We start from the raw sequence: 26,466 nt of genomic DNA, 5'->3' as shown, positions 1-26,466 counted from the left end.
GCATTTTGAAACCTTAACATACTGTTTGAAAAAGCACACATTAAGTAAATAAAAGCTGTTGATTTGAAACATGGTAATAATGATAAAAACGATAAATAATGAATAAAAATATATAAATAATAATAATAATATGTTTATAAATACATACAAATTGGATCCAAATATCAAAACATGTTCTTTTCCTTTGGGATAAAAAATATATTTTGAAGTATATTCCAAAATAAAATCAATCATATATATATATGAATTAGTGTTGTCAAATGTTTAATCTCGATTAATCACATCCAATATAAATGTTTTTATTTTCATAATAAATGTGTTTGTACTGTGTATATGTATTATGTACTATATATAAATACACACACATGCATATATATATATATATATATAAGAAAAATAATTTATGTTTATATTTTAAATATAAATTATAAGATTATAAATATAAATGTAAATATAATGAAAAATATACTATATGTGTATGTATTTAGAAAAATAATAATAAATGGACAGCACAAACACATACATTATTGTTTTATTTTGGATGTTATTATACGTTTGACAGCACTAATACAAATATTTATTTCTAATATTATAATATTAGATAAGCACTCAAGTGTAAAGCAAATAAAATGATTGTGCACACATATGTGACACAATTTCAGCAAATGTGATTCTAAACACCATCACTGTTGTTGATGAGAGGTACTATGGCTTTTCCCCTGTCTAAGAAAGGGGGGATTTTCTTTGCCTAACAATATTATTGTTAATACTAACACTAATCTTGCAGTGTTCATAGGTGTCTGTTTTGTTGGAGAATAATACTGTTTTAGAAAAATATATATCAGGAAAAGAGCTTAAAAAAAAACTGAACATAGTTATCCAAAATCAACGTACACATGAACGTCACTCCAAAACAGGCTAATATTGCACAGAGTGGGATTAATTCCCTCTTAGAAATGTTTGTTCTACACAAACTCCATGGCTTCAAAAACCACCTTTACCACTTTTACTTTTACCTGTTCAGTTCATAAAGGTGTCTGTCAGAAGTTATCATATGCTGGTCCCATACAAAAATGATGAATACACAGGGTTTGAAGGCACAGGTTTCTGCAGAGGTTTTCAGAAGGTCTGAAGATTCTGGTGTCATGATTATGGCTCCTCTTCTGGGATCTGTGACAGAGAAATATTTAAAAAAAAAAACATTATTATTATTTTTATTGTCATCATTTAAAGCTCTCTTTGAAATTCTCTTTTTTTTCCTCTGTTGGAGATATAATTCTGTCTACAGACAGCTATAAGCTGATGGCAAGTACATGACCTACAGTGGGAATTGATCTGGAACAAAGGATTTTAGCTGATGTTCACCAGTTTGTGTTTGTCTGTGAAAAAAATACAAGCATTTGTGAACAGTGACCTTCTTTATCAGGTGAACATTTCCAGGAACTTGTTTTAATTAAAAACTTGACACCACCATTAAATCCTGAAAAAGTTTGCTCACATTCTGAGATATATATGTCCAGCTTTACAAGAAAGAAAGGAAATAAAATAATTTTATAAAAAAAAAAAGAAAACAGAAGCAAGGAAGTAGCAAAAATAAACAAAAGATATACAGTCTGAAAACAAGTCTTATCTCATGCAATTAAAAAAAAAAAAGTATTTACTGGTATACATGACATTAATTTAGAAAATGTAATGATTTTATGCAGCGTTAGACTTAATAGAGTATCTTCCTCAAAAATAATCTGATGGGCTGCTCGGGTGGGCAGCGGTGCCAGATGGTGGCTGTAGTTCTGAATGATGCCTTGGTCTTAAGTATTAAGTTGGATCAGTGTAATCCTGCACAGCATATGCAGAAGGCCTGCGGGCCTGATCCATCGGGGATACACTTGCACACCCCAGTCACTCATTGATACACTTCTGATCTTCTTCTCCTGCATGCAGCTACAATCCTCATGTTCTTATTTATAGCCAGTCCCTTTCCTCATTTATTACTTAATCTGAAATACTTTCCTTGGTCCATCTTTATGGCTTGAAGAAACCCCCAGCACCAAAATATTTATTTTTCATTGCTTATCCTGCACATCACTGGATATGATCAGGCTTAGGGCAAGATTTATTAACAGGTCAAATTAGCGCGAGAGTTCAATTCCAAAATGGCGCAGATGGACGTGGAACAGACAACCTGCAAATTAAAGAACACAGATTCAACATCTTAAGTTTATTGGCAGTTTCTGATTAACAGGATCAAGGTTGTAGGAAAAAATATAATTTAAACAAAAATGTAATTTATGCATTTAGCAGACACTTTTATCCAAAGTGACTTACAATGCATTGTGGCTAACAGTTTTTACCTAACGTGTTCTCTTGGAAGCGAACCCACATCCTTTTGCACTGCTAACATAATGCTTTACCACTGAGCCACAGGAACACACAAAGACTGTCCTGCAGCGGTGGGATATGAACTGATGCCCCCGAAGAGACTGGAGACTGGAAAAAGTCGAATATATTACCTCGTGAATTTGGCGACCAATATGTTCTGTAAGATTTAGCACCTCCTTTCAAGACAGAAAATTAGAGGCCCTATTTGGTAGATGCCAGTCATTAATTTCGCCTTTCCAGCAAAAATAATCACATTGTGTTTTATGCAATTTATGAGTGTTATCCTATTTTGTATCAAATTCTTTATCACAAATATTATTCTACATGAAAGCAGCCCAGGGCCACACAATAGTACTGTAATGTGTTTCTCTTTTATTCACTTACAAAAATTACATTGCCATTATACAGCAAAAATTCCTTTGCTACATCACTGGTGAAGTATTTTCAGACCATAGACAAAGACAAAATAGACAGTGATGAAATAATGTGGACAGTTTTGATTCCATTTAAGTGAATCTTTTACGTTAATTGTACACAATCTCAGATTTGAATATAAATGGGTCAAAAACATCACACAGGTAAAATATATATTTTTCCTTCTCTCTCCCATGAGATTCTTGTTGTCAAATTCTGCTTCACTGAGTATTCTAGTTAGTTAACACTGCTTCAGTGGACACATGCACATAAACACTCTGACAGCACAGAAGGCACATGTCCACCAAAGCCCATCGCATCCACTGAGCTCCTGGCACTTGAAACTCCCAAAAATGTAAATAAATTACAATTTAAATGTAAATAAATTAAAACTTCAGAGTTTGAATGCTTTCATGTAAACAACTCAAGCATTACGACTGAAATTCATCAAATGAAATTTTGATGGATTGAAAAGAGAGGTATACACTTGAAATAATTAGATCGACGGGAAAAAAAAAGGCAGAGTGCGTTGATGCATATGTTTGCATATGCGTTACATGATATGAATGTGTTTATGTCCATGCGTTGGTAAAGCATTAAGCATGCATTAAAGTTTGTTTGGAATAGGTGTAATGCACATGTAATAGAAAATGTGAATTGGATTGCAGCATTTTGGGTTCATATAAACAGAACTTTCAGAATTTGAAATTGGATTGGATTCACTCCAACTGAGGAAAATTAGTGCATATTAACATACCTAATTTATACTTGGGTGTCTCGTACATTTGAAATTTAAGACATGCTGCCAATAATCTGACATGGGATACGTATACCTTAAAAAGAGAAGTGGACCCAGAACCAGAACCTGAGGAACACCTCTAGAAATTAAGTAGACACATTTAAAACATACATGTACCAGTATAAATAACAGATTCAATTAAACTCATTTTGTAGGGGTTAGAGAGCATGGGACTTAACATTGATTGGGAGTTGTTAATAAATGTTTATTTGCCTTTAATTAAATTAAATTATTTGTTTGGTCATAATCATTTCTTAAAATGAGAGGGTTGCATTTTTGAACTTGATGAATGCAGCTAATACTAAATATTTGTAAAAACTGAGAACATTGTAAGAGATTATTAGGTTTTTTTTACTGCCATGCTGTAAATTTTTTAAGAAATGTTCAATTTTTATAATAGGAGGAACGATTTGCAAAAATGCTGCATGAAATGTCTGTAATTTTTATTTTATTTTTGCCCCCTTTTCGGCATCAGCTAGTCAACCCAGGGACCACCCGCAGTCTATTCAAAGAGCATTTAATAGTGCATATGTCACGTAAAAAATGACAAGAGCTGTGTAAAATCACAGTCTCCAATCTGACTATCTGACATAACAAAACATTCCGGAAGTTAGGTATACAGATTTCCCTGGAGCTAGTTATGTTTGTAAGGTTTGAGGTTGAATAAGAACATGAACTGTTGGGGCAGTGCTTGTCTTCAGATAATTTACAGATAATAAGTAGCACAGTGCCACTGTCATACAAAATACCTTTTTTATTTGTATTATTTTTTTTATTTTATTTTGATGATTACCACTTTCTGTTGCATAACAAGGTGACAACCTTTTGTATCTTAAAAATAATTAAAAATAAATTAATAAATTAATATTCATATAATAATTAGGTGACAAAAACATGAATGTAGCCAACCAATGTATTCATAATTTGTAGTAGTAGCTGGCTAGTCAGAGTTAAGTAGATGTAGGCAAGATGTGAGCAAGGCACCGAACCCCCAACTGCTCCCTGGGTGCTGCAGGATAAATGACTGCCCACTGCTGTGTGTGTGTATGCACGTGCGTGTGTGTGTGCACTTTGGATGGGTTAAATGCAGAGCACAAATTCTGAGTTTGGGTTACCATACTTGGCTGTATGTCATGTCACTTTCACATTGTCTACTGAGGTTTTGACTATATCCACTAGGTGGCACTATATAACTCTTCAAATCTTGTTTTCCCATAGTCCCCATCTGCTTTAACTGGAAACTCCACTATAAGTTTGCCTGCTGAAGTTTTCTGTCTATGTGAGCTGACAATAAACAGTGTCCTCTCATTTATGTATTTTCATGACTTCGTTATTGTGGTGGACACAAAACTTGTTTTGAGAAGACTGTAGAAAAGAATAAAATAAAGACATTTGATTTGAATATGATTCAGAGTGCTCTGACTCTACCAAGCCTGTCAACTACTGCCGCCTACATGCGCCTATGGAAGGCAGATGAGCTGTGTACTCTATATTAAGATTGAAATGGCAGCGTCCACAGACTTATTTTCCCTGGACTCTGCAGCATTAATGTAACCTCCATTTAATGATGCAAAGCAGATTAAAGACAGCTTTATGGGAAATCTCCAATGGAATGGTAGAAATGCATCTCTTTGGGCTGCACGACTAAGGTCAGTATTTATTGACGTGCTTTTAGGAAAAACATTTGCATATGATCTACATTATATGGCCTAAACTACTTCTATTGAACGTCTTTGGGAAGAGTTGGAAAACCGTGAAATCATGGCTGTTTCATCTGTCAATGCTGAGTTTAAACGATTGACAACACTTGGTTTCAATCAGGTCTATAATACTTTGAAAAGCTATTCCCATTCATCTGGGAAGCTATTCCTATTCATCATTTTTCTCACAGAATTGCATGCGTATATATATATATATATATATATATATATATATATATATGTGTGTGTGTGTGTGTGTGTGTGTGTGTGTGTGTGTGTGTGTGTGTGCGCGTGTGTGTGTGTGTGTGTATAAGACACACACGTGTTCTCTGTCCAGGGAAAACAACATGTTGTCAGGAGCCTAACTTTAGAAGTTTGGGTTGTCACTATAAGGCATGTGATATAAATGAGCTTTGTTTGTGTGTTTTAAATGTTGTATGTGCTTCTCTGTGTTTTGGTACATGCAGTCAGAAGAGCTTTTTCAAGTGTTTTAAGTGATTGCTGTGCTGTAGAGTATGTGGGTGGACTTAAGTGGAGTGGGCTTGTGTCATATCACAACATGACATTATTCACACTGGACTATTACTCAACCACAATGTTTTGAGTCAAACAACACAAAAGTGTTCTGTAATAAATGATTTTCCTTAATATTCCATTATCAGGGATGTTTGGGTATATCTTCTGAAGCATAAAACCCACCTGCTTATAACATGCTAGGCACATTTCACCCCAAAATCAAACAAAAAATGACAAATAATACTGTGCAAAAATTTTTAGAAGATGATAGATTGTTAAAATTTTTGGATTTATGTTATTATCCATCCAGTTATTCTGGATAAACCTATGTACTCTATGATTATGGAGCCTGTCCCAGCACCTCGGGCTGTAGGCAGAGAAATTTAATGTATATATACTGTATATATATATATATATATATATATATATATATATATATATATATATATTGTATATATATATATATATATATATTGTATATATATATATATATATATATATATATATATATATATATATATATATATATATATAATATGTGTGTGTGTGTAGAAATATAAAATAATAACAATGATAAGAATAACAACAACAATAATAATTAAAACTTAGAGTAATGTATTCAATTGATGGGAATTTGGGGGTAACGGTCTGTGCATTAATTCATATTTGAAACTTTCTTCAATATTTTTGTTGTGTGGCTATGAATAAAACATTTTACTGTATTAAATCTGTTGCGCACTGTGTGTAGGTTTTGTGCAGTTCAATTCATAACTAACTGTATTGTGAAGAATAGAAAGGATATTCATAGGCTGGCAAATCTAAATTTGGTCTTGGTCTTTATGTTTGTTGTTTTCACAGAATTGTATTCTTGCACAGACTTGACTTGAAATTGAACTAGGTAGACATGCATTCGACTTTATGCTCTTTATGTTTAAAGCGGCATAAATCTGTCTGCTTCCCGAAGGATCTACACTAGCAACACAATTGACAAAACATAATATGAAGTGCATTTCAAGAAATATTGCTGGCAGTTTGTTAGAATGTCATAGAGACTTTAGGACTTTTCAAAAGTAAGAAATTCTAACTGCCAAGAAACACACCTAAGAAACCGCATATGACCTCAAAGGGAACATGGGATGCAAAATGCACTTTTGCATGGTGTTTGCATATAAATGTGCCTTAGTGTGTGGACACAGCCACCTTAGAAAAAAAACAAAACAATAAATCCATTCACTTCAGTCTCAATTATCAAGTCATTTAGATTTTCTAAGCAGTATGGCGTCATACTGTCAAGGACTCTTCATGTATTACCATCGGTGCATCTCAATCAGCTCCTTACCCCCTAGTTTGTGAATTAGTAGATCGAGTACATGAATTCGGTTTCACTGGTAAGTTCCCTAGCTCACTGAACGTTTGGACAGTGATCACTCAAATTCGAGTGTACTCGACTTTTTACAATGTCAACGGACAACATAGTACAACATCATCGCTAGAATTAATTAATTAACCGGCAGGACCAATCTCATTTTGATATTATTTTTATTTTCTTTAACCCTCTGGGGTCTGAGGTTGTTTTGGGCCACCGGAGAAGTTTTGACATGCCCTGAACAACACAGTCTCACTCCAACTCATCATATATTGACGCTTGGTCAGGACACTTTGGCATCGCTTTTTGATTTACAGAGTACCCCTTTAGCATAAGTTTTTAGACATGCAGGGTCCTCCATTGCTTTAAATAAGAAACCCTAGGCATCAATATGCTGAAGCAAAAGGCTTATCGCCATGATTAAATCATGTATTGGGCAATAATATTGCCATTATTGTATATATGCTGGGGTGTGATTTTTCAATGTAAACAGTCACAACAGATTTATTTATATTACACTATTTACACATTTATGAGCAGGTAAACAAACCCCTGCCCCTAAATCTACCAACAACATGTTTGTAATGCTTTTATACTGCTTGTTTATGGTTGGTTTTTGCAATAAATACCTGTGACTGTACTTTTATTTGCCTTTTACATGTTTTATAATGTTCAAAAGTGGGTAGGTTTAGGGTAGGGGTGGGGTTACATGCTCCAATGAAAGTATACATTTATATAAAATTATTTATATTTAATACAAATGCATGAAAACCTTTAAATTAACACAAACAGATGAAAACAGTAGAGGACCCTGTGCTTTGAAAAACTGTCCTGACCAAGCGTCAATATATGACGAGTTGGAGTGAGACTGTGTTGCATTTGTGTTGTTTTCAGTACCTTAAAAACATATTAATGGTTAAACTCTAATAACACTGTAATCCAGTGGGCAACAATAATATGTGAGCAGCATGTATGTACATGATTGTGTTTTTTGAGAAATCAACGTTTATGCATGGTTAGTGAAAAACAAAATGTTTTAAATCACTTGAATAAGGCCGTAAAACAACATACAGAACATTGTTTCACAGGACCTTTGAGAATTGGAGCTTGTAGCCTAGAGTTTTTTTTTCGAAACTATGTGAAAATCATATTGTTTGCTCGGTTGCTTGTATATTTTTTGTTTGTAGTTTATTTAGAATATATTACACTTAACACAATAGACACAATCAGGGCAAAAATAGAAAAAAAAAGTAAATAGTAAAATAGTAAAAAAGAGTTCAAGATAAAAATGGTGTAAGGTTTGTAGAAGCCCACTAACCTACTCTCTCACATAGTACACAGAATTAATCACCTGTACATCTTTGTGCCACCCTAGGAAACAGTTCCTTTTTAGGTGAACAAACAAGTGAACATCACATGGATGGCATATCCAAGGAGTGTCCTGCCTCTTACCATGCTTTGCTTTGCAAAGCACACAGGTCTGGAGACCAAGCATCTGAGGCCTACTCAGCTCCTTGAAAAGGCAGATGGAACTGTTGTTAGCAATTACCAGAAGATTGATAACTGATAATAAATTGTATTACAGATAAGAATGAACTTGCATATATTTCTGTCGATGGGCCAGTTATCTGTGACATTTACAGCTTTCAGATACATTTACACCTCAGGCGATTGCGAACACCACTAGCCGGTATACCGCATTAAAACATTTATCACATCAGATATTTGTGAACAAAAGCTAAGTTGGTGAACAATTTTACCATTTGGAAAAACGTAGTCTAAACAATACACAATAAAAAAAATTTAATTAAAAAAATTATATATATATAATTTTATACACTTGATTCCCGGGCTCCGTATTTACAGTTATTTCTCACTGCGTGCGGATGCGGTTCAGGCGATCCATTCCATGTGCGGTGCAGTGCAGAGATCGTTACCGTGACCAAGTCTCTGATGTGCTGCACTCGCTGAATTAAAGTGACAGGCTGACAGTGCATGGTTCCTGGTCAAAATGAACACAGATTGACATGAAAATATAATCTCGCCATAAATGCGTTTAATTAAAAAAAATGTAATCTCACCATAAATGCATTTAATTTCATTATGCTCTTTTACACATTCATCTTTTTTTTACTTTAGGACCGGGGCAAAGCAAGGAAAAATAAAATTTACTTCAACAAGGCGACATAATGAACAACTCTCGTCTCATTCATGGTGGAGGTGAAAAAAGAATTTCTTTGTGACATGCAATATTTATTGTATTAAAACTTAAATGCAAATGCATTTAAAAAAATTCAAATTTTTTCAATTTTAAGTTTTAATTTGAAATTTTTGCGATTTTAATATAAGTACTACATGGTTAAATATTTTACCACTTGTTTGAGCAACTTAATATAAAAATCTATATAAGTAGCGCTGAATAATACGTTGTTTAAATCATGTTTAAACGTCTATTAAAGAGTGTATGTACACATTTTTACTGGTGTTCAGGTCACACACAGATAATCTGATTGGTTGGGCCTGGGTAAAAAAATATCCACCAGCAACTTAAGACTGGTTTTGTGCTCCAGGGTCACAAATATAAGTGGCCGGCATGGCCGTAGCCAGCTTATGAGGTCACTGAGATCTGGACCTCTGTACATTTTTCATGTTCTAAAAAAAAAATTGTTCTATGATTGGCTAATTTACGGCTACACTTCTTATATGAATGTCTGCATGTATAATTCATAATGTTTAGCGTCCGTGGTATGAAAATGATCGCTGCAAGACACTTCAGAAGTGAACGAGTCTTCAGAGTGTTGTGCGTGAGATCCAGCTATTGTAAGCGTTTTTTGACTCGTTTTTCCACTAAATTTAACACTTTAGAAAGTTAATAAAGTTGGAAGTTGCTGTTTAGGTTCAGCCATAACTTTATCTTATCTAATTTCCAAAATATTTGGAATAATTTTTGTTTATTTTATTTATTTATAGGTTTTTGTTTATTTTAATAGCAACATCTGGCAACATTGCATCGCCGGCATTAGTCTGAGATTTATCACGCCTGCTGAGGGCCCGGAAGAGGATGTTCGTGGCCTCCAAAAAGGACGATGGCTGCGAGCAGATTCTTTTGAATCTGAGAAGTTGTGATTTGATGATTCCTTTAAAGGTGTGTTTTGAGTGAAAACTGTTTCTGTGCAGTAGTGAATGTGTGTCTGTGTCTTTGAAGTAAACCTTGAAGTCTAACTGTCCTGATTCTTCAAATTTGGGTCCTTTATATGAGACCACATCCAAAAAGTTGACCTCTGACCTGTCCATACTGTATTTGACTTTGATGGATTCCTGATGTGAATTCAGGTGGGCGATAGCATTACCCTTATCGGCTGGCTTAATTACTATCTCTGTGTTGCGTTGTAATTCTTTCAGAGCTTTTCTCTCACCTGGGGTCAAATTGGGGGTCACACCCAAGCCCCAGTGTAACTTTCTGTTTTTGTCTATTTCTTTGGGCAGGCTAGACAACGCGTGCTCCCAATTGGAGGGGTGAGTGAACGGTACTCTGGTTCTTTGATTTTTCTTTCCCTCAAAAAATGTTTCTAATTTCAATCTGCGGTGGTATGCCTGCATGTCGGCCAACAATTCTTTTTTTTCTACAGTTTGATAGGGTGGGGATGTAGGAGAGGCCCCTTTTAAGGACTGAGGTTTGATCATCCGTTAACACAAAGGACTTTGACAGGTTAATAATGAGCTTGTGTGAACCATATTTTGGGTTATCAGGGTTTACAAGTTTAAATGTGAAGTCCAATGTGCAAGGAGAGCTTTTGCCGTGGCAGGTCTCCAATGGACCCCATCATTTTTTACATGAAAATGTGTAGAAGCCAGCAGCGGGATAAAATGAAATTTTTTTTTAAAAAAGATATTCATGTGCTCCAACATGTCCTGCTCTGTCTGTGGGAACGCTCTCGAGAAATTGATTAGGGGGACAACTATTTCTGTCTGTGGTAGAATCCTTTTCGCGTTTTGTAGGTCTTTTGAATTTCTGTTATGGCTGTCATTCTGTACCTCTGTTTTGGATTGTTAATGCCAAATGACAGCACGATTTTCTCAGGTACCCTGACCAATGTGGCCCTTTCTAAAAGATGGCATGCATGCTGGAACTTAGCACCAGGGAAACTGTCCACTTGGAGATCGGGTTCCTCATAGCGAGGAAGTCTAGAGAGGTTCGAGTCCCCAAAGATGACTATTCTCTTTTTTAACGTGAGGCTCCAATCTTCCAGTTTTTTTTTTTTTTTTTTTTTTTTTTTTTTAATGTGGCGTAATGGGCTATTAAGGGAACTGGAAGATGGACTTTCAATCATTTGGGGTTCACTTCTGTCAGTTTCTGTTGACAGTCTGGATGTGTTTATGTTTTCCCTAGGCGCAAGAACCTCAGGAGATGGTGCGGGCCTTGGAACGCTGGGTTCACCCTGTTCATCCCCCATGTCTCTGGTTGGTCGTTGGACCAGGTTTGGTATCCGTTCAAACTCCCGAAGGAAGTCAGAGAGCGGTGAAGGTGGTTTTGCCGGGGTCGGAGAGTAGTCAGAAAAAAGAATACCACTATATTGGGATTGATCGGAGACACAATTGGGGTAGACACTGGGGAAGAGGGGACCAATCTGTGGTCTGTGTCTAACATAGGGGAGATGAGTGGGGAACCATTAGGCTCTGGTGTGTCCTCTTCAACCTGAGGGGTGGGTACCCTATCATTTACTTGTGGCTCTTTCTCCTGACGTGGAGGAATTAAGACCGGCACTGGTGTCACAAGACGGCTCTGAGCTAAAGGGGCCACAACAGAGATTTCCGGCCTCTGTGTCTCGGCGCGGCTCTGGAGTGGCGGTATCGTTAAAGAGGGTTCCGCATCTGGACTTGGGTGGCGGCTCTTATGTTTTCTCTTCCTCTGTTCACAGGGTTGAGGCACCTCAGCCTGTATGGGCTGGAGTGTCTCTGGTAAGTCCCGGGGTGGTGCTTCCTCTTCAAAGGACCAGTCTCCTTTATGTGGAGTAGAGCTAACGATTGCTTTTTCTGGTAAACAGAGTGTTGGAGAGGTTTGTATTTGTGTGTGTTTTTGACTGACTGCTTGTATCACAGGGGTGGTGTTGGCGCGAGGTTCAGCCGGTGGAGGTGCAGCGACCTGTGTGGCAGTTCGGCTGGTGGAGGCCACCACCGCAGCATAAGTGCGAGGAAGTACGGTCCCCATTGTGATATGCTATTTACACTAAGTGCAAATAGCAGCATTTTTTTGTGATATGCTATTTACACTAAGTGCAAATATCCATAGATTCTATTTATACTATGTTAAAATAGTAGGATTTTCTGCTATGACAAACGTTTGACCTTCTGAGCTGATTGTCAGTTGATGTATTTTGTAATCTTGACTATCTGAAAATAACATGTTTGGTGGGCAATATGTGTGTTTGCATGAATAATTAACAAATGATAAAATTATCCACCCCACAAATACAGTATTAACAAACTTTGATGCAATAAATAGGGTATGATTTAAAAGTGTGCAAACTGCATTTTACACGGGATTGCTTCTCCAACGCAATGGAGGTGGAAATGGGCTTCTCCACGCGGCTCGCGCTGAAAAGCGATGCGGTGCGGGAGTTAAGACTGCAGTTTGAGCCAGCGGCTCGATATTGATATGAACAGACACCTCCACATCCTCCACTTCAGGTGAAGGTAGGTGAGAAAAGTCCTCTACTTCAAATGATCACTCTGTTGCAAAGCTACTTGCGTCATTACAGTCACTCTCCATTTTAGCGTCTCTGACAGCAGCTGTCAATCAATCTGTCACTGCGGGTCTCAGGTTCACGCCGCTCTCGCTCAGCCCCGCCCTCGGTTCGTCCCCTCTATCTCCGCTGTGATCTGCCCACTTTTCAGCATTTTTCAAATATTGTCAGTGGGTGGAGTCAGGCTCGGATCAGGGGTTTAGTTACACTTTAAATTGTCTTTGAGGCAAGTTAAAAGAGGGTTAAAACATTGTTTTGTTACATTTTCTGTCAACATTTTAGCCGAATATTAATTATAAATGTTAATTAGATGTGTTAGATTAGATTGCCTTTTCAGATCTTCTATTGCATTTCATATTTATCAAATTAGCTTGTGTGGTTTATATTTCACGCTACAGAAACGTGACGTTATTTCTGGTAAGGAAGCATAGTGATCGTGGATGTGCCCTAGTTTTTGCAATGCATTGTGGGATTTTTCAGGGAGCAAACATTCAAATGCACTGGAAGGAATTCGCGATTGAGACAGCCCTTAAAATGGCTCCTGATCAGTGACCTGACTACTGGAGAAGTGAGCTGATTGAGACTGACTCCTCTCATATTTCAATGTCTGCCGTGTCATATACACTGTCTGCCATTTTCTTCACACCCGAGCAGCTGTAGTGACATAAGTGAACATAAGTTTCTTAGAAAACTATATACCAGTATCCCTTCCATTCATTCAAAAAAAACACTTGAACAATTGTCTTGAAAAAAAGTCTCTGCTCTTCTCACACAGAACAACCTCTTAAAGATCAACCAGTCTGGCTTCAGAAATGGAAATTGAACTGAGACCTCCCTGCTCTCAGTTGTTCAAGCCCTAAGACTGGCAAGAGGGGATTCCATATATTCAGTACTTATCTTGCTGGATCTGACCACTGGGTTGACACAGTTAACCACCTGATACTCCTGACAACCATCTTGGCAAACGGCATCTCAGGAACCTCAATCCAGGGGTTCAATTCTTACCTCTCAGATGTGTCCTTAAAGGTATCTAGGAGGGTTGAGGTGTCCAAGTCACAACATCTAGCTACTGGGGTGCCTAAGGGCTCAGTTATTTTACCACTTCTCTTTTCTGTCTACATTGCATGACAACGTTTTTTTCATTTAGAAACATAGCTTTTCATATCAATGCTAAGATGATGACACTCAACTCTACCTCTAATTCCATCCCGATGATCTAACAATAGCTGCTCACATCTCAACATGTCTAACAGTCATTTCTTGCTGGATGAAGAACTGCTTGTGGTTTAAGCAAACCCATCACTTCATCACCATTTGTATATCCAGCTATGCACATCACCATAACACCTTTTATTTACCGTAACAAAATTTCACAGACTACACTGTTTAAACTGTCAGGTCCTGCAGATTTGCATTATGCGTAATTTTTTGGTCTAGGATGTATGTCTGTTTGCAGACAGAGACTTCTTCACCAGCTACCGGCTATAATCCTCATTTGCGCGCGCACGTGTTTGTGTGTGTGTGGAAAATGCGGTGCTGAAGTGAAATAGCTGGGCAGTTTGATAGCCGAAATATAATAGGCTGTCTAATAAAAATAATAATAATAATAATGATTAGTATTATTTAATACATTAATAGGAGAATGAGCCTAATAACATCTTGACTATCGACAGATACATCTGCTTACGTCGATATCTCTTATGATACTATCATCTATCCGCACAACGCTATGATACCTCTGTTCATCAAATTGCACTCGCTACCAAAAGCTGCTCACATAAAATTGAAGTCATTGCTATTTGCCTGCAAAACAACAACTGCCTCTATACCCATTTACCTGCAGTTAATTTACTACTTCTGATGTATGTAACCTCTAGAAGGATGTGTTCCGCAACTGAACAGTGAATTATAGCGCCATCCCAAAGAGTCACAAAATCACCTCCGCTGACTTTTACCTTAACTGTTTCCTGCTGGTGGAATGACCTGCCCAACTTGAACAGAGCATCTTTAGTCTTTAGTCATCTTCAAAAAATGTTTAAGATGCATCTCTTCCATCTACACTTCTAACACTAGCACATTTACTTTTTTTGTTTAATAAAAAAGACTAACTTTTGCACTGTCTATTCTATTTATATTTCTAACTACTTATTTTCTGTTTAATTTAAACTTCAAAATATAACACTACCCATCTACATTGTATTTCTATTCTACCTACTTTTCTTTTTATTTATTATAAATAATATTTTTAATAAAAAAATACTTGACAATCTCTCTTCCTTTTCTATTCTATCTTGTTTTTTCTAATTATTATTAAAAAAAATAAAAAAATAAAAAAAACCTTGGGGACTTGTCACAACAATTGCATTTGATTTATTTATTTACTGATTGATTGGTTGGTTGGTTGATTTTGTTGTTTTCATTTGTATATTTTGAATACATATGAATATTCCTGTATACATATTTGTTGAAAATGTGACAATTTCCTTTACATAGGAAATTTCAGGTTATTTCCAGGGAGATTAAAACAGTTGTCGCTGGTCACACAGTATGCTCAGTTAATAAATTTATTACTACTTTTTCACAATAAATTAATTTATCTTTTACTGATTTATTTTAATAATTTTATAAAAAATGTCACTCCAGAAAGTTAACATTCCTAATAACCTAGCCTACAGTTAAAGTGCCCCTATTATGCCTTTTCGAATATTATGTTTCATGCAGTGTTTCATGTAGCTGTATGTGAACATAAACATAAATCTGCACATTTTTTAAGCCGACAATGCACGATAAAGTTATTGTCAATAAAAATAAAAAGAGTTGACTTACAATTACCTAAATGAGTCGTCAGTAATTATGGCTCTACGTCATGAAGTTACACATTTGCATAATGTCTGCCCACGTTCTATGTCGTTAACTTGCCCACACACAAACAGTAAAATTTCCTTGTGGTGAAAATCATGTCGAGAAGATGCTGTATTCATTCCTGATAAAACAAGTAACCTAAATAGCTGAAAAAGTAACCTCTTGGGTATTAAACTGACCTTAATAGAAATTTGTTTTCCTCATCCCCCTCACTTCCTCCGGGAATCATTACACATCATTTAACCTGATAGAGAAACAACACTCACTTCACTAGTCTTTCTGCTTTTATGTGCTGCTTCCACTTATATAACCAGTTTGATATACAAATAAAAGTAACTTTTTAATAGTTAAATAGGCATTATAAATCATCATATATGATGTTGAACATCAGCATCATGTTAAGTAATCTAGATCAGTATATCAGATTCCTTGTTCACTCACTCTTTCTATAAGCAGCTGAGTTCAGTTTCCCTGAATAATTCAAGTGTGTCTGCGGCTCATGAGGGACTTGTGTTGTTATGTCAAGAATGGATTATGACCCTGCAAGGCCCAGACACCTGGAAGGAAAGGATATATGATATATGTGCTTGTTTTATATGGATGCACAGAGCATGTGTTTTAACATGTGTGACTTCTTTCTTGCTTTCAAAAACATACTAAACTTGAACATACAGCATCTGATGAAAGAACATTTCTATGGAGTGAATTTGGTGCCAATATTCATCAAACAAATCCAGCATTTTGTAAATAAATACAATCTGCTTTGCAAAGAAAAACTAGACTTTCAAACAAACGCAAAGTGATTTGCAAATACAAAAGTCTATTTGAGAGAAAATGCAGAGGTATGGACAGATATATGTAGTGTGTGTTACAACTGTGAGACTCATTTATTAAGAATTGATTTCTCACAAATGCAATTGAACAACTATCTTTTCCAATAACAGCAGATTTCAATATTGGTCAATTTAGCTAGTCTCCCGAGACCCGAAACACCTAAAATCAGTAGTGACATGGCTAAACATTCAACTATGCAGTCTTTCCCTATAAAAACTGATCCATTCTCCATACCTCTTATCCTCTGTTGGATCGTGGGATATACAATATGTTGATAAAATTGTTCAATTTATAGCGACAATATTGTGTACCAAAAATGTAAGCTTAGACAATTTAATTTAGTATCAGATATAGTGAAATCACCCAAGAGGTCATTAATTATTCATATAAAATTTAAATAAAATCATATTATTTAGTACAATATATAAAACGTTTTAAATGTTGTAATAACACTGTGTAATAATTTGTGTTTACAATAATTATGTATTGTTTAGCTAAGCAAAATGATGAATATTTCTCTTCTGATGTCACTCTTGTCCTGTGAATTGGGGAGAACGATCAATTTCATGCCGACATAATACTACATTCAGCATTTTAATAAACAGTGGTTTACCAGGAGTGGTCGACCGATATATCTCGAAGGCCAATATATCTGCCGATATTTGACATTTTTCCGAATCCACACACACTTCCCAGAATCCCAGAGTACTTAGTTGGTTATAGTGTTTACTTCCTTTTTAAGGAAGTAAACACTATAACCACACTATAACTGTCGCCTCTGGCTTGCTTAGTTGGGGTCACTTCATCTACAGCGATATCTTTGACTTGATTGCAAATAAATGCACAGACACTATTTAACTGAACAGAGATGACATCACTGAATTCAATGATGAACTGCCTTTAACTGTCATTTTGCATTATTGACACACTGTTTTCCTAATGAATGTTGTTCAGTTGCTTTGACACAATGTATTTTGTTTAAAGCGCTATATAAATAAAGGTGACTTACTTGACTTGACTTTAATTATATTTTTATTATTAAAATATCTATTTATTTATTTATTTGTGAAAAATACTTTCATCTTGTCATCTAAAGTATAAGTATGTTTATTTATATAAAAATTTTTTGAACTATATTGGTTTTATATTGGCTATCAGCTCCCATGCTTTCCAAGATATCGGCTGTCAAAAAACCAATATTGGTCAGTCCAATATATACCAGTATTTTAAAGGATTATGTAATGATTAGAAACTAATCTTTCCTTTTTTTTTTTTTTTTTACTAATCTTTGGGGTCGAAAATTGCGCCGGCGCGTTTTGTCATGTTTAATTGATAACCACTAAAATTATTTAAAATACAGATACAAGTATGACATCGTTTAAGACTCCAAAGGGTCTATGTTTATTTGTGTATAGTCACAATAACAACAAAACAATGTGCTTTTGTAAAATAAAGAAAATATACATGGTGCGCTCTCTGCCATCTCAGTCTCTGGGAACTTTCGTCACAGGCACATGAATAACACAACCTGAATCTCAGTGAATATGTGCCTCACATACATGATACATATATGTATTGAAAGCTTGAAATGTGTACTTTTAAAAACCAATTCAAATTGAAAACAAATATTCTCCGATTATATAATCCGTATTAAAGTAAGGAGAGGTAAAGTTTCTCCTGTCTCACTTCATTATCTCTAATGTGATTGCTCTGTTAGCATGTTAATGAGCGCTGTTAATGAGTGCTGTTAAAGAGCACACTGAGCGCTCTGTTCACATGTTAATGATCTGAGGGCAGCCAGGTTAACATGTAGATGCCCCAGAAAAATGGCATCAAAACATCAAACTTCATTATAAAATTTAGCCTACTTTATTTTTCTGCACGTTGGATGTTGTTGCGCTACACTGGTGAGGACACACTCGGCACCATATTGGTCTGGAAAGGTAAACAGGTGTTTCGGGTCTCGGGAGACTAGTGTAAATTGACCGACAGTGCCTTCTGCTGTTTTTGGAAAAGAACACATTTGTGAGAAAATATCAAGTTTCCTCATAAAAAGGCAAATGAGTCTCACAGTTTTGAAACACAATACATATATTTGTCCATACCTCTGCATTTTCTCACAAATAGAGTTTTGTATTTGCAAATCACTTTGTATTTGTTTGAAAGTCAAGTTTTTCTTTGCAAAGCAGATTGTGTTTATTTACAAAATGCTGTATTTGTTTGATGAATATTGTCACAAATTTTGCTTCATACATTTCATTGTTTGAACATGCTGAACAAATACACCCCTTTAATTGAACCATTTGCTGAACCCAACTCCGAGCGGCACAGAACAAGACAGTTCATTCATAAAAAACTGAATGAACTCGGACATGACCTTCTTGAATAAGAAGAGAAAGTTATCATAAAAATCATAAATGTGTGAAGGATGGCTGATCACCATATACTGCACAATTAAAGCGAAATTACTTTTTTTGATTTAATTCTTAAGTTAGACTATCATTGTTGTGCTTTTAATATAGCTTAATGAAATTATATACATAATTATACACACACATATATATACATATATATATATATCTGAAGTCTCTTGAGATTTGCAGATGCATTTTTTATTAAAAAGAAGAATATATGCTCATTACTGCCTAAAAATATTCAAAAAGTTGGTCTGTCCCTCGCTAACTTCTCTGGATCTTGTGGAGTCGGATATATATCAATGCTTATGTGGTGTAAGTACAATTTGCATTCTCTGAGTCATAAATAAAAACTCTCTAATTTAGGGTTGTATAGTTTCCTTTTGAAGGGAGATTTGTTCCCTGTTTTTGTAAGTTATTCCATTCCTTTTTACACACAATTTGTACAGTGTCCCAACTTTTTTGGAATCGGGTTTGTATATATATATTGATTTAAACTTCTCGTATTTTATATGTACAGTAAGCAGAATAATTGCAACAAAGGTAAAAAGTGGAGATATGGTTAGAAAGCTTGAAGCTCGCTGTCACACCAATGCATCAAACAAATCCGAAGACAACCCATAGCTACGCGTTATAGTAACGACATCTCAGATAGTCTGACAGCAGGTAAAAGGAAACAATAAACAAATTAGTGATAGACAAAAGTGTACATCAAATACACTGAACATCAATGTTCAAATGTGTTTGACGCGCTAGAACAGACATCACTAGTTCTTTTGGTTTTAATAGTGGCTGAACACACATTTGTGCAGCTGATGTAAAATAAGGATTGCGCTGAGAAGAGCCGATACGAATCAGTTCAAAAAATGCTTGATCGGCCCCAATCACGATACCTACTTGCCAAAATACAAAGCAAAATCCTATGGGACCAAATAACCACACCAGACACACAAACATAGAGCACTTACTGAAGGCACAGAAGCCAACTGTGTTCAGGGTACAGAAACAGAAACATTCCCATTCCGCCATCATCAAATTGGGCTGCATGCATTTATCTTCAGACTCTGGAGATGAAGAAAATTAAATCACATGGACTATGCACGGGCCACTGTGAAACATGAACAGAGTAAGTATATTTTGAGTTTAATTCACTTCGGATAAACATGTCTGCTAAATTAATTTATAACCTGCCATCTCAGATGTCCCAGCCCTGACCTTTGACCTTATCAAATTGATTCAGATGACCTCATGTGCAGAGGGACAGATGATCTATACAAATAAAGAGATTAACATTCAAATTTGTCAGTAGCATTGAACTGTAATCCCATTGTTTTGTTGTTGTCAGGAATGGAACAAATAAAAAATAAAAAAATAAAGATGTACACTAAGGTCATTTTTTCCTAAATATTATAGTTTTTATTTCAAGAACATTTTGAAATCTGAATTAAATAAATTATAACAATGATGGGGGTTGTGGACTAAATTGGGCTATGGCCATGAGGCCCAGAGGCAATATAATAATTTAATGTTGCTATAGCTAATATTTGTATTAGTGTTGTTATTATTATTGGTAGTAGTGGTAATGGTATTAGAATTATTGCTGCTAACTAAACGATAACTGCAATCCTTGTCCACCAGCCCCCCACTTTTATTCTTTTATAGAAACCACACACACACACACACACACTCAATAAAATGGACTTTGTTGTCCTTGTTATTTTGTATTATGCACATGTGTACACTTTCAGAAAAAAAGGTACAAAGGCTATCACTAGGGCAGTGCAGTTTCAAAAGGTCAACCTATGTACCTTATTTAGCCCCTAAAAGGTGCATATTAGTACCATAAAAGGTAAAAATTAGTTTTGTATATATTTGTCAAATATTTGTACCTTCTGAAAGGGTTCTGTTCCAGTGAATACAGTTGGCTAAATTTTGTCTGTGAAAACCAGAAGGAATATGTCAAAGCTAATATTTTTTGATATGTTTCTGATATGTTTTCATCCACTTTCACTCGGCTCCATTCTATATCACTTTTCCTTTCCTTTTCAGGCACTCTTTTTCTTGTCTAATTGAATGGCCATTTACTCTCTGTGAGCAGCAGTCAGAGAGGAAGGGCCGCTTATATAAGAGACCCGGAATGGTTCTGTTGCTTCAAGCTTTTTTTTTATTTTTTAGAAAGACAAGATAACAGTCAGAGTCATGTCAGGATAAGCTATCTGTCTCTAACACAAACAACCAATGTCTTTAATTCTACACTAAATGCAGTCACTCATGTAACAAATTAAATCAAAACATTTGTAATTTACTCATTGTAAATAATGGCAATGCAATTTACTTCTGTTGTTCTTTAAAAGATCATGCTTGCAACAAGTAAAGGTAACCATTTGTAAAAATTAATTAATATTTCAAAGTAAAATTGATTTATCAATAACTCTACTAGCTTTTAACAGCCCTCAGTTTTTGTAGGCTGATGTAGGCTTTAGTTTAGCGACGCATTTCTGCCAGATTCAGTCTGATTTATCCTGCCTGCATGTGACACATGCTGTGAAAATACTGACATGACAGGGAGATGAGCATCATGCTGCTTGTCAATGCTATCTATCTAATAAAATAGTTGTTTCTGCATTTACTCAAATAAAGTCATATTGTTCTAAATGGGAGTCAAACATTTGCTAACCTCTGGAAGATTAAAAGGTTGTTATAGGTTTAAAGCGGCAGTCGGTAACTTTTGACGCTCTAGCGGTTAATAAACAGAACTGCTTGTGTCTTGCGGAAGAACATCGTAGCCGGAACTACTTCACTCTGTTTATGTCTATGAAGAATCACAACGGTACTGGGTTACTCCGCCGCGGTATCCCCGAAGCAATCTAAAATAGTCCGAATATAAACACTTATTATAGGTGCACCCTAGTGATTCAGGACAAGCTAAAAACACGGTTTGGAAAATGGATTCATGTTGTACTCGCTTATTATATACATTTTTCTACATTTTGAACACAAACAAAGTTACGGGCCACAGCTCTGATTGGTTGATTTCTTACCGGGAGCGGTCAGTAACTGCAAATGGCAATAGGAGCACTGGGAGGAGCCAGAGGAGCTTGATTTTTTCACAGATTATCCGTCACATATTCTACTGTCAGGACATAATGACAGGTTTAACAAATTTAAACCTGTTACCTACTGCAGCTTTAATACAAGTTAAGCTCTATTGACAGCATCTGTAATATTACTTTACCTTGTTCCTCAGTAAAAAAAAAAAAATAATAATAATAATAAATCAAATCCAATAAATAATGTGGAGGCCTCTAAGTGGTTGAACTCTATACTTTTTAACACATTTTAAAATGATACTTCACCCAAAGATTGTCATTTTTCACTTGCCCCTCAAGTCATTGCAAATACGTTTGACACTGACTTATGGAACACCATACTCTCAGTAGAGAGTTAAAATGAGTCTGTATTACATGTACTTTATTACAAGACACCGTAGCTCATATAATAGTTTTATGTGAGGAATGAACTAAAATTTAAGACATTTTACTTATTCACGGAAAATCTCACTTGACAAGACATGGTCATCCTTCATTTTCATCGTACGAAAAATAAAATCCACACAAGTGACATGAAGATGAGTACATTTATTTAATTTTTAATTATTGGAAAGTGGACTAAACAGGCGGTAAGACTTTCTATGAAGCCCATATTTATAGTATATTATAAGGGTATTCTTAAGGCATTATAAAAAACATTATAATATGTTATATCATCTTATAAATAAGAATAATAACAATTACATTACATTATAATGCTTACACATTTGTAGTTATATCTTTTAAGATTATGATTATTTACAGAACACAATATACACCATATTAAATCTTTTAGATTTATAATGGACTGTATAATACATTTTATTTAAAGGCGCCTTTCATGGCACTCAAGGACACCTTACACAATTCATAAAAAAAAAAAAAAGACATTACTCAATCAAACCAGTACAACAACAAACATTAAATCACATAAAAGCCTGCCTAAACAGATATGTTTTAAGACAAGATTTAAAAACTGAGAGACTAGAACTGTTGCGAACTTCTACAGGAAGAGAGTTCCATAAATGGGGAGCAGCAAAGCCAAAAGCTCGTGACCCCAGAGAAGTTGTCCGAGTGCGTGGCTGAACAAGTGTAAGTGCAGAAGCAGATCTTAGAGTGCGGGAAGGAGTGTGTATATGAAGAAGATCATGGAGATATGAAGGAGCCAAATTGTTAAGTGCTTTGTAAGTTAAAAGTAAAAATTAAAAATTCACATGGAATTTAACCGGGAGCCAATGCAGCTTCTGTAAAACAGGAGAAATGTGTTCAAAAGTGGAAGTTTTGGTAATGACTCGAGCTGCAGCATTCTGTACTAACTGTAATTTATGAAGAGATTTGGAAGGAAGCCCATAAAACAAAGCATTACAATAGTCGATTCTTGATGTTACAAGAGCATGCACAAGCGTAGCAGTACTTCTGAGTGAAAGGACAGGGCGCAGACGACTTATATTGCGAATATGGAAAAATGCAGAACGGGTAACATTATTTATATGAGATTCAAAAGACAAAGTTGTGTCAAAAATGACACCTAAACTTTTGACCTGATTCGATAGAGGAACAGAACAGTTATTTATTTCCAGAGAAGAAATATTCGACTTACTTATTGTATTTTTTGAACCAACAAGAAGAATTTCTGTTTTACTGCTGTTCAATTGTAGAAAATTACTTGAAAACCAATCTTTTAATTCACTTAGGCACTCACCAAGAGCAGAAGAGGGAAACTTAGAAGAAGTATATCTTGAAATTGTTTATTTGAGATCGGCACATTATCTTACTACATCTTGTAAGTGGTTAGGTGTGGAAGTATTATTTGAGTGTTCCCTGTGAGGCTAAAATTAATTTTGATGTCAGCTAGTTAATCATTTCAACTGAAAAAATGCAATGTTTATATGTTAGGTTACATTTTATTTTGATGGTCCCCTTAATCTATTGACTATAACCTCTTTGCAACTACATGTCAACTATCTCTATTAGAATATCATTAGAGTATTAGTATGCTTAGCAAAGTTAATGTAGGTGGAATGTTGACATACTTGCAAAGTTACTTATAGTGAGTTTTTCTGTTGAGGAACCATCAAAATAAAGTGTTAGGATATATTTAGCAGACATACTACAAATACTTCAATGACTGCTAGTTGACATGTAGTTTCAGAGCTGACAGCAACAGCTGACTAAAGGCTACCATCAAAATAATCAAACTGATATTACGATAAGAAATAGTACAAAGCAAATGTGTCATATTAAACATTCATCTGATCTGATATATCTTATAAGCAATTATAACTTAAGTTGATGCAACACTTTCATTGCTGGTTATAAATCATCATACTCTTAAAAGCTTTAACCAAAAAAATGAATATTATAACACATTAAAGATGTTCTTGTTAATATTCTTAAGATTATATAGCATATTATAAGGTTTTTATAATACATTATGCATTATTTATAATGACTAAAGAATTATACCTTTATAACGTATTATAAATATGGGCTTAGAAAGTGTTAACAATGCTGGGCAATTTCATGAGAGTGTAATTACATAACAGTGCAGATGGGTGTCTAAATTCCTGCGGGTGATTTACTAACTACCTGCAAATTAAAGAGCACAGACGCAACATCTCATTTACATATAGACCAACACAAGTCTTTGTTCTCTGCAGGTTCTCCTTCTAACAACAATAATTGCAGCCATTTCAAGCGTAAAATAATTTAAGACATGCTTTTTGGGGGCGTTAATGCTGCAAATGCCAGTAATTCGTCAAAAGCAAACATTAGTAAAACTCATTGCATGATTCATTTGAATACTCCCATAAATTTTGTACAAATGCATATTCAATAAGGTCAGGCGCAAAAGTTATTGTTTCCATGCCTTTTCATTGCTGATTCATGCGTGCCTTTAGTAAAACCCGACAGTTTAATTTTAATGCCAAAAGACAGTTAGCGCTGGTGCAAGCTGTTAGTAAAACTTGCCATAAAAATGATCTATTTTAAGTCAAATCAACTTTATTCCATAATTGCACTCAATTGAGTACACACAGTACTGTGGATCATAGAGTATTTTACCTGGACAAATCAGTTGAGCTACTGATTCAAAAGAAAATGACAAGAGGTAAAGACTTCGATAAAGCCTGTCTAAAGGCATGTTCATCTGTCAAAAGATGGCTGTCCAGCATTCAAAATTATGCTTTTTATGTGTTAAATGTTTCCTATTAAATGAATTGTGTACTTTTACAAGCTGTGCTAGAATTCATGGAGCTGTCTGTGGTGCTGAAATCACACTTTCTCTGCTGTATTTGACTGAACAGACTACGAGAGAGAGAGAGAGAGAGAGAGAGAGAGAGAGAGAGGGAGAGAGAGAGCTACATACTAATTCAACCCAGATTTTTTTCCTGTGAATTGAAACTAAATGACCAGCATTTCAACATTGAGACATTACCTTCAGATGAAAACAAAGTTATACTTTCAAGCTAAACCACTCAAGCCTAGAACATTGTAGCAACTGCAAGACAACATGCTAAAATATTCAGAACACCATAAAAACTATTTAACAACCATTATCTCAAAACCATTTGCAATAACCCCTAACATCATTTTAGAGATAACTGCACATGCAAACACCACCCATGCTTGCCTTATAATAATCTAAGTATAACAGTCTATTAATTTAGGAAACATAAATCTATTATTCAATTATATGTAAATAAACACTTGCATTAAACGCTCTAATAATATTTTCACTATAATCCTACAGTAATTAAATGAAATGTAATGACTCGCACAGACATTTAGATTCAGTGTAATAAAGCATTTCACACTGCTCAATTATTGACTCCAATATCCATTTTTATCAGTGTGCTTAATTTAATTATTAAACTTTATTTTATAGGTCAAACCTTTTCCAAAACAAGTATATATATATGTATGTATGTATGTGTGTGTTTGTGTGTGTGTGTGTGTGTGTATTAATTAATTATTCTGTGACATGATCATTCATCAGGAATGTCTCTTTTTCCTTTGTATAAATTTGGTTTTTGTTGAGGGAACAAGTATTATGTTAACTTCCTAGTTGGTCTACAACAATAAATCATCACTGCAGCACTCAATTATGTTATGGATAACTGTTTGACTATAGTATGTCTGTTTAATTCGTTGTTTATTGATTGCGACCTATAAATGCCTGAGGTTTCTGCAATCCACTACATTCAAACATTTTTGTAAATCAACAGTAAAAAAAAAAAGAAGAATACAATATGTTATAAATCTCTCTATAATGGCAGAGGTTTGTTCTGTTTTTGTAGTGTAGCAGAAAATCTTGATTTGTTCTTGTCCTGGGCCCGTATTCACAAAAA

At 35.1% G+C, this 26,466-nt stretch overlaps 1 protein-coding gene across 1 annotated transcript in view; it reads right to left on the bottom strand.

Moving 5' to 3' along the window:
- Window positions 1-625: 625 nt before the first annotated feature.
- The window catches only part of LOC113057159 (potassium voltage-gated channel subfamily A member 1), a 30,525-nt gene continuing 4,684 nt past the window's right edge, over window positions 626-26,466 (bottom strand). The window contains exon 2 of the mRNA XM_026224293.1: window positions 626-1,170. The gene's annotated coding sequence lies outside the window, so the exon portion shown is untranslated. The remainder of the gene's footprint in view (window positions 1,171-26,466) is intronic.

Source organism: Carassius auratus, chromosome 4 (genome assembly GCF_003368295.1).
Source record: "Carassius auratus strain Wakin chromosome 4, ASM336829v1, whole genome shotgun sequence".
Lineage (NCBI taxonomy): Eukaryota > Metazoa > Chordata > Actinopteri > Cypriniformes > Cyprinidae > Carassius > Carassius auratus.
Note: the sequence above shows the minus strand (reverse complement) of the source record. Positions and strands in the feature narration are given on the sequence as shown.